The following is a 12,734-nucleotide window of genomic DNA, read 5'->3' as shown; positions in this document are numbered from 1 at the left end:
AAGGTAGCCAAATGCCTCGTCAACAGGCGAATTCCAACGGCAAACTCGAGCAGCTCCCGGCAGGAGTACTGTGAAAGTCTTAAGGTCAACAAATAATGGCGTATCGCTCTGGTGAACTGGCCAGAGTAAGCTTGTAGATGCGACTGTGGTAAAACGAGGAGCAAGTGGCAGGAGTAACTATGACTCTCTTAAGGTAGCCAAATGCCTCGTCAACAGGCGAATTCCAACGGCAAACTCGAGGAGCTCCCGGCAGGAGTACTGTGAAAGTCTTAAGGTCAACAAATAATGGCGTATCGCTTCTGGTGAACTGGCCAGAGTAAGCTTGTAGATGCGACTGTGGTAAAATGGGGAGCAAGTGGCAGGAGTAACTATGACTCTCTTAGGGTTGCCAAATAACTCGTCAAAAGGCGAATTACATCGGCAAACCCGAGGAGCTCCCGGAAGGAGTACTGTGAAAGTCTTAAGATGAACAAATAATGGCGTATCGCTTCTGGTGAACTAGCCAGAGTAAGCTTGTAGATGTGACTGTGGTAAAATGGGGAGCAAGTGGCAGGAGTAACTATGACTCTCTTAGGGTTGCCAAATGACTCGTGAAAGGCGAATTACATCGGCAAACCCGAGGAGCTCCCGGAAGGAGTACTGTGAAAGTCATAAGGTCAACAAATAATGGCGTATCGCTCCTGGTGAACTAGCCAGAGTAAGCTTGTAGATGCGACTGTGGTAAAACGAGGAGCAAGTGGCAGGAGTAACTATGACTCTCTTAAGGTAGCCAAATGCCTCGTCAACAGGCGAATTGCAACGGCAAACTCGAGCAGCTCCCGGAAGGAGTACTGTGAAAGCCTTAAGGTCAACAAATAATGGCGTATCGCTCCTGGTGAACTAGCCAGAGTAAGCTTGTAGATGCGACTGTGGTAAAACGAGGAGCAAGTGGCAGGAGTAACTATGACTCTCTTAAGGTAGCCAAATGCCTCGTCAACAGGCGAATTCCAACAGCAAACTCGAGCAGCTCCCGGCAGGAGTACTGTGAAAGTCTTAAGGTCAACAAATAATGGCGTATCGCTTCTGGTGAACTAGCCAGAGTAAGCTTGTAGATGTGACTGTGGTAAAATGGGGAGCAAGTGGCAGGAGTAACTATGACTCTCCTAGGGTTGCCAAATGACTCGTCAAAAGGCGAATTACATCGGCAAACTCGAGGAGCTCCCGGAAGGAGTACTGTGAAAGCCTTAAGGTCAACAAATAATGGCGTATCGCTCCTGGTGAACTAGCCAGAGTAAGCTTGTAGATGCGACTGTGGTAAAACGAGGAGCAAGTGGCAGGAGTAACTATGACTCTCTTAAGGTAGCCAAATGACTCGTCAACAGGCGAATTCCAACGGCAAACTCGAGCAGCTCCCGGAAGGAGTACTGTGAAAGCCTTAAGGTCAACAAATAATGGCGTATCGCTCCTGGTGAACTGGCCAGAGTAAGCTTGTAGATGTGACTGTGTGAAACGGGGTGCAACTGGCAGGAGTAACTATGACTCCCTTAAGGTAGCCAAATGCCTCGTCAACAGGCGAAAAACATCGGCATTCTCGAGGAGCTCCCGGCAGGAGTACTGTGAAAGTCTTAAGGTCAACAAATAATGGTGTATCGCTTCTGGTGAACTAGCCAGAGTAAGCTTGTAGATGAGACTGTGGTAAAATGGGGAGCAAGTGGCAGGAGTAACTATGACTCTCTTAGGGTTGCCAAATGACTCGTCAAAAGGCGAATTACATCGGCAAACCCGAGGAGCTCCCGGAAGGAGTACTGTGAAAGTCTTAAGGTCAACAAATAATGGCGTATCGCTCCTGGTGAACTAGCCAGAGTAAGCTTGTAGATGCGACTGTGGTAAAACGAGGAGCAAGTGGCAGGAGTAACTATGACTCCCTTAAGGTATCCAAAAGCCTCGTCAACAGGCGAATTCCAACGGCAAACTCGAGCAGCTCCCGGAAGGAGTACTGTGAACGCCTTAAGGTCAACAAATAATGGCGTATCGCTCCTGGTGAACTAGCCAGAGTAAGCTTGTAGATGTGACTGTGGTAAAATGGGAGCAAGTGGCAGGAGTAACTATGACTCTCTTAGGGTTGCCAAATAACTCGTCAAAAGGCGAATTACATCGGCAAACCCGAGGAGCTCCCGGAAGGAGTACTGTGAAAGCCTTAAGATCAACAAATAATGGCGTATCGCTTCTGGTGAACTAGCCAGAGTAAGCTTGTAGATGCGACTGTGGTAAAACGAGGAGCAAGTGGCAGGAGTAACTATGACTCTCTTAAGGTAGCCAAATGCCTCGTCAACAGGCGAATTCCAACGGCAAACTCGAGGAGCTCCCAGCAGGACTACTGTGAAAGTCTTAAGGTCAACAAATAATGGCGTATCGCTTCTGGTGAACTAGCCAGAGTAAGCTTGTAGATGTGACTGTGGTAAAATGGGGAGCAAGTGGCAGGAGTAACTATGACTCTCTTAAGGTAGCCAAATGCCTCGTCAACAGGAGAATTCCAACGGCAAACTCGAGGAGCTCCCGGCAGGAGTACTGTGAAAGTCTTAAGGACAACAAATAATGGCGTATCGCTTCTGGTGAACTGGCCAGAGTAAGCTTGTAGATGCGACTGTGGTAAAACGAGGAGCAAGTGGCAGGAGTAACTATGACTCTCTTAAGGTAGCCAAATGCCTCGTCAACAGGCGAATTCCAACGGCAAACTCGAGGAGCTCCCGGAAGGAGTACTGTGAAAGCCTTAAGGTCAACAAATAATGGCGTATCGCTTCTGGTGAACTAGCCAGAGTAAGCTTGTAGATGTGACTGTGGTAAAATGGGGAGCAAGTGGCAGGAGTAACTATGACTCTCTTAGGGTTGCCAAATGACTCGTTAAAAGGCGAATTATATCGGCAAACCCGAGGAGCTCCCGGAAGGAGTACTGTGAAAGTCTTAAGGTCAACAAATAATGGCGTATCGCTCCTGGTGAACTAGCCAGAGTAAGCTTGTAGATGCGACTGTGGTAAAACGAGGAGCAAGTGGCAGGAGTAACTATGACTCTCTTAAGGTAGCCAAATGCCTCGTCAACAGGCGAATTGCAACGGCAAACTCGAGCAGCTCCCGGAAGGAGTACTGTGAAAGCCTTAAGGTCAACAAATAATGGCGTATCGCTCCTGGTGAACTAGCCAGAGTAAGCTTGTAGATGCGACTGTGGTAAAACGAGGAGCAAGTGGCAGGAGTAACTATGACTCTCTTAAGGTATCCAAATGCCTCGTCAACAGGCGAATTCCAACGGCAAACTCGAGCAGCTCCCGGCAGGAGTACTGTGAAAGTCTGAAGGTCAACAAATAATGGCGTATCGCTTCTGGTGAACTAGCCAGAGTAAGCTTGTAGATGTGACTGTGGTAAAATGGGGAGCAAGTGGCAGGAGTAACTATGACTCTCTTTGGGTTGCCAAATGACTCGTCAAAAGGCGAATTACATCGGCAAACTCGAGGAGCTCCCGGAAGGAGTACTGTGAAAGCCTTAAGGTCAACAAATAATGGCGTATCGCTCCTGGTGAACTAGCCAGAGTAAGCTTGTAGATGCGACTGTGGTAAAACGAGGAGCAAGTGGCAGGAGTAACTATGACTCTCTTAAGGTAGCCAAATGCCTCGTCAACAGGCGAATTCCAACGGCAAACTCGAGCAGCTCCCGGCAGGAGTACTGTGAAAGTCTTAAGGTCAACAAATAATGGCGTATCGCTTCTGGTGAACTAGCCAGAGTAAGCTTGTAGATGTGACTGTGGTAAAATGGGGAGCAAGTGGCAGGAGTAACTATGACCCTCCTAGGGCTGCCAAATGACTCGTCAAAAGGCGAATTACATCGGCAAACTCGAGGAGCTCCCGGAAGGAGTACTGTGAAAGTCTTAAGGTCAACAAATAATGGCGTATCGCTCCTGGTGAACTAGCCAGAGTAAGCTTGTAGATGCGACTGTGGTAAAACGAGGAGCAAGTGGCAGGAGTAACTATGACTCTCTTAAGGTAGCCAAATGCCTCGTCAACAGGCGAATTCCAACGGCAAACTCGAGCAGCTCCCGGAAGGAGTACTGTGAAAGCCTTAAGGTCAACAAATAATGGCGTATCGCTCCTGGTGAACTGGCCAGAGTAAGCTTGTAGATGTGACTGTGTGAAACGGGGTGCAACTGCCAGGAGTAACTATGACTCCCTTAAGGTAGCCAAATGCCTCGTCAACAGGCGAAAAACATCGGCATTCTCGAGGAGCTCCCGGAAGGAGTACTGTGAAAGTCTTAAGGTCAACAAATAATGGTGTATCGCTTCTGGTGAACTAGCCAGAGTAAGCTTGTAGATGTGACTGTGGTAAAATGGGGAGCAAGTGGCAGGAGTAACTATGACTCTCTTAGGGTTGCCAAATGACTCGTCAAAAGGCGAATTACATCGGCAAACCCGAGGAGCTCCCGGAAGGAGTACTGTGAAAGTCTTAAGATCAACAAATAATGGCGTATCGCTTCTGGTGAACTAGCCAGAGTAAGCTTGTAGATGCGACTGTGGTAAAACGAGGAGCAAGTGGCAGGAGTAACTATGACTCTCTTAAGGTAGCCAAATGCATCGTCAACAGGCGAATTCCAACGGCAAACTCGAGGAGCTCCCAGCAGGACTACTGTGAAAGTCTTAAGGTCAACAAATAATGGCGTATCGCTTCTGGTGAACTAGCCAGAGTAAGCTTGTAGATGTGACTGTGGTAAAATGGGGAGCAAGTGGCAGGAGTAACTATGACTCTCTTAAGGTAGCCAAATGCCTCGTCAACAGGCGAATTCCAACAGCAAACTCGAGCAGCTCCCGGCAGGAGTACTGTGAAAGTCTTAAGGTCAACAAATAATGGCGTATCGCTTCTGGTGAACTAGCCAGAGTAAGCTTGTAGATGTGACTGTGGTAAAATGGGGAGCAAGTGGCAGGAGTAACTATGACTCTCCTAGGGTTGCCAAATGACTCGTCAAAAGGCGAATTACATCGGCAAAGTCGAGGAGCTCGCGGAAGGAGTACTGTGAAAGCCTTAAGGTCAACAAATAATGGCGTATCGCTCCTGGTGAACTAGCCAGAGTAAGCTTGTAGATGCGACTGTGGTAAAACGAGGAGCAAGTGGCAGGAGTAACTATGACTCTCTTAAGGTAGCCAAATGACTCGTCAACAGGCGAATTCCAACGGCAAACTCGAGCAGCTCCCGGAAGGAGTACTGTGAAAGCCTTAAGGTCAACAAATAATGGCGTATCGCTCCTGGTGAACTGGCCAGAGTAAGCTTGTAGATGTGACTGTGTGAAACGGGGTGCAACTGGCAGGAGTAACTATGACTCCCTTAAGGTAGCCAAATGCCTCGTCAACAGGCGAAAAACATCGGCATTCTCGAGGAGCTCCCGGCAGGAGTACTGTGAAAGTCTTAAGGTCAACAAATAATGGTGTATCGCTTCTGGTGAACTAGCCAGAGTAAGCTTGTAGATGAGACTGTGGTAAAATGGGGAGCAAGTGGCAGGAGTAACTATGACTCTCTTAGGGTTGCCAAATGACTCGTCAAAAGGCGAATTACATCGGCAAACCCGAGGAGCTCCCGGAAGGAGTACTGTGAAAGTCTTAAGGTCAACAAATAATGGCGTATCGCTCCTGGTGAACTAGCCAGAGTAAGCTTGTAGATGCGACTGTGGTAAAACGAGGAGCAAGTGGCAGGAGTAACTATGACTCTCTTAAGGTAGCCAAATGCCTCGTCAACAGGCGAATTCCAACGGCAAACTCGAGCAGCTCCCGGAAGGAGTACTGTGAAAGCCTTAAGGTCAACAAATAATGGCGTATCGCTCCTGGTGAACTGGCCAGAGTAAGCTTGTAGATGTGACTGTGTGAAACGGGGTGCAACTGGCAGGAGTAACTATGACTCCCTTAAGGTAGCCAAATGCCTCGTCAACAGGCGAAAAACATCGGCATTCTCGAGGAGCTCCCGGAAGGAGTACTGTGAAAGTCTTAAGGTCAACAAATAATGGTGTATCGCTTCTGGTGAACTAGCCAGAGTAAGCTTGTAGATGAGACTGTGGTAAAATGGGGAGCAAGTGGCAGGAGTAACTATGACTCTCTTAGGGTTGCCAAATGACTCGTCAAAAGGCGAATTACATCGGCAAACCCGAGGAGCTCCCGGAAGGAGTACTGTGAAAGTCTTAATGTCAACAAATAATGGCGTATCGCATCTGGTGAACTAGCCAGAGTAAGCTTGTAGATGCGACTGTGGTAAAACGAGGAGCAAGTGGCAGGAGTAACTATGACTCTCTTAAGGTATCCAAAAGCCTCGTCAACAGGCGAATTCCAACGGCAAACTCGAGCAGCTCCCGGAAGGAGTACTGTGAACGCCTTAAGGTCAACAAATAATGGCGTATCGCTCCTGGTGAACTAGCCAGAGTAAGCTTGTAGATGTGACTGTGGTAAAATGGGAGCAAGTGGCAGGAGTAACTATGACTCTCTTAGGGTTGCCAAATAACTCGTCAAAAGGCGAATTACATCGGCAAACCCGAGGAGCTCCCGGAAGGAGTACTGTGAAAGTCTTAAGATCAACAAATAATGGCGTATCGCTTCTGGTGAACTAGCCAGAGTAAGCTTGTAGATGCGACTGTGGTAAAACGAGGAGCAAGTGGCAGGAGTAACTATGACTCTCTTAAGGTAGCCAAATGCCTCGTCAACAGGCGAATTCCAACGGCAAACTCGAGGAGCTCCCAGCAGGACTACTGTGAAAGTCTTAAGGTCAACAAATAATGGCGTATCGCTTCTGGTGAACTAGCCAGAGTAAGCTTGTAGATGTGACTGTGGTAAAATGGGGAGCAAGTGGCAGGAGTAACTATGACTCTCTTAAGGTAGCCAAATGCCTCGTCAACAGGAGAATTCCAACGGCAAACTCGAGGAGCTCCCGGCAGGAGTACTGTGAAAGTCTTAAGGACAACAAATAATGGCGTATCGCTTCTGGTGAACTGGCCAGAGTAAGCTTGTAGATGCGACTGTGGTAAAACGAGGAGCAAGTGGCAGGAGTAACTATGACTCTCTTAAGGTAGCCAAATGCCTCGTCAACAGGCGAATTCCAACGGCAAACTCGAGGAGCTCCCGGAAGGAGTACTGTGAAAGCCTTAAGGTCAACAAATAATGGCGTATCGCTTCTGGTGAACTAGCCAGAGTAAGCTTGTAGATGTGACTGTGGTAAAATGGGGAGCAAGTGGCAGGAGTAACTATGACTCTCTTAGGGTTGCCAAATGACTCGTTAAAAGGCGAATTACATCGGCAAACCCGAGGAGCTCCCGGAAGGAGTACTGTGAAAGTCTTAAGGTCAACAAATAATGGCGTATCGCTCCTGGTGAACTAGCCAGAGTAAGCTTGTAGATGCGACTGTGGTAAAACGAGGAGCAAGTGGCAGGAGTAACTATGACTCTCTTAAGGTAGCCAAATGCCTCGTCAACAGGCGAATTGCAACGGCAAACTCGAGCAGCTCCCGGAAGGAGTACTGTGAAAGCCTTAAGGTCAACAAATAATGGCGTATCGCTCCTGGTGAACTAGCCAGAGTAAGCTTGTAGATGCGACTGTGGTAAAACGAGGAGCAAGTGGCAGGAGTAACTATGACTCTCTTAAGGTAGCCAAATGCCTCGTCAACAGGCGAAAAACATCGGCATTCTCGAGGAGCTCCCGGCAGGAGTACTGTGAAGGTCTTAAGGTCAACAAATAATGGTGTATCGGTTCTGGTGAACTAGCCAGAGTAAGCTTGTAGATGAGACTGTGGTAAAATGGGGAGCAAGTGGCAGGAGTAACTATGACTCTCTTAGGGTTGCCAAATGACTCGTCAAAAGGCGAATTACATCGGCAAACCCGAGGAGCTCCCGGAAGGAGTACTGTGAAAGTCTTAAGGTCAACAAATAATGGCGTATCGCATCTGGTGAACTAGCCAGAGTAAGCTTGTAGATGCGACTGTGGTAAAACGAGGAGCAAGTGGCAGGAGTAACTATGACTCTCTTAAGGTATCCAAATGCCTCGTCAACAGGCGAATTCCAACGGCAAACTCGAGCAGCTCCCGGAAGGAGTACTGTGAAAGCCTTAAGGTCAACAAATAATGGCGTATCGCTCCTGGTGAACTGGCCAGAGTAAGCTTGTAGATGTGACTGTGTGAAACGGGGTGCAACTGGCAGGAGTAACTATGACTCTCTTAAGGTAGCCAAATGCCTCGTCAACAGGCGAAAAACATCGGCATTCTCGAGGAGCTCCCGGCAGGAGTACTGTGAAAGTCTTAAGGTCAACAAATAATGGTGTATCGCTTCTGGTGAACTAGCCAGAGTAAGCTTGTAGATGTGACTGTGGTAAAATGGGGAGCAAGTGGCAGGAGTAACTATGACTCTCTTAGGGTTGCCAAATGACTCGTCAAAAGGCGAATTACATCGGCAAACCCGAGGAGCTCCCGGAAGGAGTACTGTGAAAGTCTTAAGGTCAACAAATAATGGCGTATCGCATCTGGTGAACTAGCCAGAGTAAGCTTGTAGATGCGACTGTGGTAAAACGAGGAGCAAGTGGCAGGAGTAACTATGACTCTCTTAAGGTAGCCAAATGCCTCGTCAACAGGCGAATTCCAACGGCAAACTCGAGGAGCTCCCGGAAGGAGTACTGTGAAAGCCTTAAGGTCAACAAATAATGGCGTATCGCTCCTGGTGAACTAGCCAGAGTAAGCTTGTAGATGCGACTGTGGTAAAACGAGGAGCAAGTGGCAGGAGTAACTATGACTCTCTTAAGGTAGCCAAATGCCTCGTCAACAGGCGAATTCCAACGGCAAACTCGAGCAGCTCCCGGAAGGAGTACTGTGAAAGCCTTAAGGTCAACAAATAATGGCGTATCGCTCCTGGTGAACTGGCCAGAGTAAGCTTGTAGATGTGACTGTGTGAAACGGGGTGCAACTGGCAGGAGTAACTATGACTCCTTTAAGGTAGCCAAATGCCTCGTCAACAGGCGAAAAACATCGGCATTCTCGAGGAGCTCCCGGAAGGAGTACTGTGAAAGTCTTAAGGTCAACAAATAATGGTGTATCGCTTCTGGTGAACTAGCCAGAGTAAGCTTGTAGATGAGACTGTGGTAAAATGGGGAGCAAGTGGCAGGAGTAACTATGACTCTCTTAGGGTTGCCAAATGACTCGTCAAAAGGCGAATTACATCGGCAAACCCGAGGAGCTCCCGGAAGAAGTACTGTGAAAGTCTTAAGGTCAACAAATAATGGCGTATCGCATCTGGTGAACTAGCCAGAGTAAGCTTGTAGATGCGACTGTGATAAAACGAGGAGCAAGTGGCAGGAGTAACTATGACTCTCTTAAGGTATCCAAAAGCCTCGTCAACAGGCGAATTCCAACGGCAAACTCGAGCAGCTCCCGGAAGGAGTACTGTGAACGCCTTAAGGTCAACAAATAATGGCGTATCGCTCCTGGTGAACTAGCCAGAGTAAGCTTGTAGATGTGACTGTGGTAAAATGGGAGCAAGTGGCAGGAGTAACTATGACTCTCTTAGGGTTGCCAAATAACTCGTCAAAAGGCGAATTACATCGGCAAACCCGAGGAGCTCCCGGAAGGAGTACTGTGAAAGTCTTAAGATCAACAAATAATGGCGTATCGCTTCTGGTGAACTAGCCAGAGTAAGCTTGTAGATGCGACTGTGGTAAAACGAGGAGCAAGTGGCAGGAGTAACTATGACTCTCTTAAGGTAGCCAAATGCCTCGTCAACAGGCGAATTCCAACGGCAAACTCGAGGAGCTCCCAGCAGGACTACTGTGAAAGTCTTAAGGTCAACAAATAATGGCGTATCGCTTCTGGTGAACTAGCCAGAGTAAGCTTGTAGATGTGACTGTGGTAAAATGGGGAGCAAGTGGCAGGAGTAACTATGACTCTCTTAAGGTAGCAAAAAATGCCTCGTCAACAGGAGAATTCCAACGGCAAACTCGAGGAGCTCCCAGCAGGAGTACTGTGAAAGTCTTAAGGACAACAAATAATGGCGTATCGCTTCTGGTGAACTGGCCAGAGTAAGCTTGTAGATGCGACTGTGGTAAAACGAGGAGCAAGTGGCAGGAGTAACTATGACTCTCTTAAGGTAGCCAAATGCCTCGTCAACAGGCGAATTCCAACGGCAAACTCGAGGAGCTCCCGGAAGGAGTACTGTGAAAGCCTTAAGGTCAACAAATAATGGCGTATCGCTTCTGGTGAACTAGCCAGAGTAAGCTTGTAGATGTGACTGTGGTAAAATGGGGAGCAAGTGGCAGGAGTAACTATGACTCTCTTAGGGTTGCCAAATGACTCGTTAAAAGGCGAATTACATCGGCAAACCCGAGGAGCTCCCGGAAGGAGTACTGTGAAAGTCTTAAGGTCAACAAATAATGGCGTATCGCTCCTGGTGAACTAGCCAGAGTAAGCTTGTAGATGCGACTGTGGTAAAACGAGGAGCAAGTGGCAGGAGTAACTATGACTCTCTTAAGGTAGCCAAATGCCTCGTCAACAGGCGAATTGCAACGGCAAACTCGAGCAGCTCCCGGAAGGAGTACTGTGAAAGCCTTAAGGTCAACAAATAATGGCGTATCGCTCCTGGTGAACTAGCCAGAGTAAGCTTGTAGATGCGACTGTGGTAAAACGAGGAGCAAGTGGCAGGAGTAACTATGACTCTCTTAAGGTAGCCAAATGCCTCGTCAACAGGCGAAAAACATCGGCATTCTCGAGGAGCTCCCGGCAGGAGTACTGTGAAAGTCTTAAGGTCAACAAATAATGGTGTATCGGTTCTGGTGAACTAGCCAGAGTAAGCTTGTAGATGAGACTGTGGTAAAATGGGGAGCAAGTGGCAGGAGTAACTATGACTCTCTTAGGGTTGCCAAATGACTCGTCAAAAGGCGAATTACATCGGCAAACCCGAGGAGCTCCCGGAAGGAGTACTGTGAAAGTCTTAAGGTCAACAAATAATGGCGTATCGCATCTGGTGAACTAGCCAGAGTAAGCTTGTAGATGCGACTGTGGTAAAACGAGGAGCAAGTGGCAGGAGTAACTATGACTCTCTTAAGGTATCCAAATGCCTCGTCAACAGGCGAATTCCAACGGCAAACTCGAGCAGCTCCCGGAAGGAGTACTGTGAAAGCCTTAAGGTCAACAAATAATGGCGTATCGCTCCTGGTGAACTGGCCAGAGTAAGCTTGTAGATGTGACTGTGTGAAACGGGGTGCAACTGGCAGGAGTAACTATGACTCTCTTAAGGTAGCCAAATGCCTCGTCAACAGGCGAAAAACATCGGCATTCTCGAGGAGCTCCCGGCAGGAGTACTGTGAAAGTCTTAAGGTCAACAAATAATGGTGTATCGCTTCTGGTGAACTAGCCAGAGTAAGCTTGTAGATGTGACTGTGGTAAAATGGGGAGCAAGTGGCAGGAGTAACTATGACTCTCTTAGGGTTGCCAAATGACTCGTCAAAAGGCGAATTACATCGGCAAACCCGAGGAGCTCCCGGAAGGAGTACTGTGAAAGTCTTAAGGTCAACAAATAATGGCGTATCGCATCTGGTGAACTAGCCAGAGTAAGCTTGTAGATGCGACTGTGGTAAAACGAGGAGCAAGTGGCAGGAGTAACTATGACTCTCTTAAGGTAGCCAAATGCCTCGTCAACAGGCGAATTCCAACGGCAAACTCGAGGAGCTCCCGGAAGGAGTACTGTGAAAGCCTTAAGGTCAACAAATAATGGCGTATCACTCCTGGTGAACTAGCCAGAGTAAGCTTGTAGATGCGACTGTGGTAAAACGAGGAGCAAGTGGCAGGAGTAACTATGACTCTCTTAAGGTAGCCAAATGCCTCGTCAGCAGGCGAATTCCAACGGCAAACTCGAGCAGCTCCCGGCAGGAGTACTGTGAAAGTCTTAAGGTCAACAAATAATGGCGTATCGCTTCTGGTGAACTAGCCAGAGTAAGCTTGTAGATGTGACTGTGGTAAAATGGGGAGCAAGTGGCAGGAGTAACTATGACTCTCCTAGGGTTGCCAAATGACTCGTCAAAAGGCGAATTACATCGGCAAACTCGAGGAGCTCCCGGAAGGAGTACTGTGAAAGTCTTAAGGTCAACAAATAATGGCGTATCGCTCCTGGTGAACTAGCCAGAGTAAGCTTGTAGATGCGACTGTGGTAAAACGAGGAGCAAGTGGCAGGAGTAACTATGACTCTCTTAAGGTAGCCAAATGCCTCGTCAACAGGCGAATTCCAACGGCAAACTCGAGCAGCTCCCGGAAGGAGTACTGTGAAAGCCTTAAGGTCAACAAATAATGGCGTATCGCTCCTGGTGAACTGGCCAGAGTAAGCTTGTAGATGTGACTGTGTGAAACGGGGTGCAACTGGCAGGAGTAACTATGACTCTCTTAAGGTAGCCAAATGCCTCGTCAACAGGCGAAAAACATCGGCATTCTCGAGGAGCTCCCGGCAGGAGTAATGTGAAAGTCTTAAGGTCAACAAATAATGGTGTATCGCTTCTGGTGAACTAGCCAGAGTAAGCTTGTAGATGAGACTGTGGTAAAATGGGGAGCAAGTGGCAGGAGTAACTATGACTCTCTTAGGGTTGCCAAATGACTCGTCAAAAGGCGAATTACATCGGTTAACCCGAGGAGCTCCCGGAAGGAGTACTGTGAAAGTCTTAAGGTCAACAAATAATGGCGTATCGCATCTGGTGAACTAGCCAGAGTAAGCTTGTAGA

This window comes from Schistocerca nitens, chromosome 6, assembly GCF_023898315.1.
Source record: "Schistocerca nitens isolate TAMUIC-IGC-003100 chromosome 6, iqSchNite1.1, whole genome shotgun sequence".
In the NCBI taxonomy this organism is placed as follows: domain Eukaryota; kingdom Metazoa; phylum Arthropoda; class Insecta; order Orthoptera; family Acrididae; genus Schistocerca; species Schistocerca nitens.
This window is presented reverse-complemented; position numbering follows the sequence as displayed.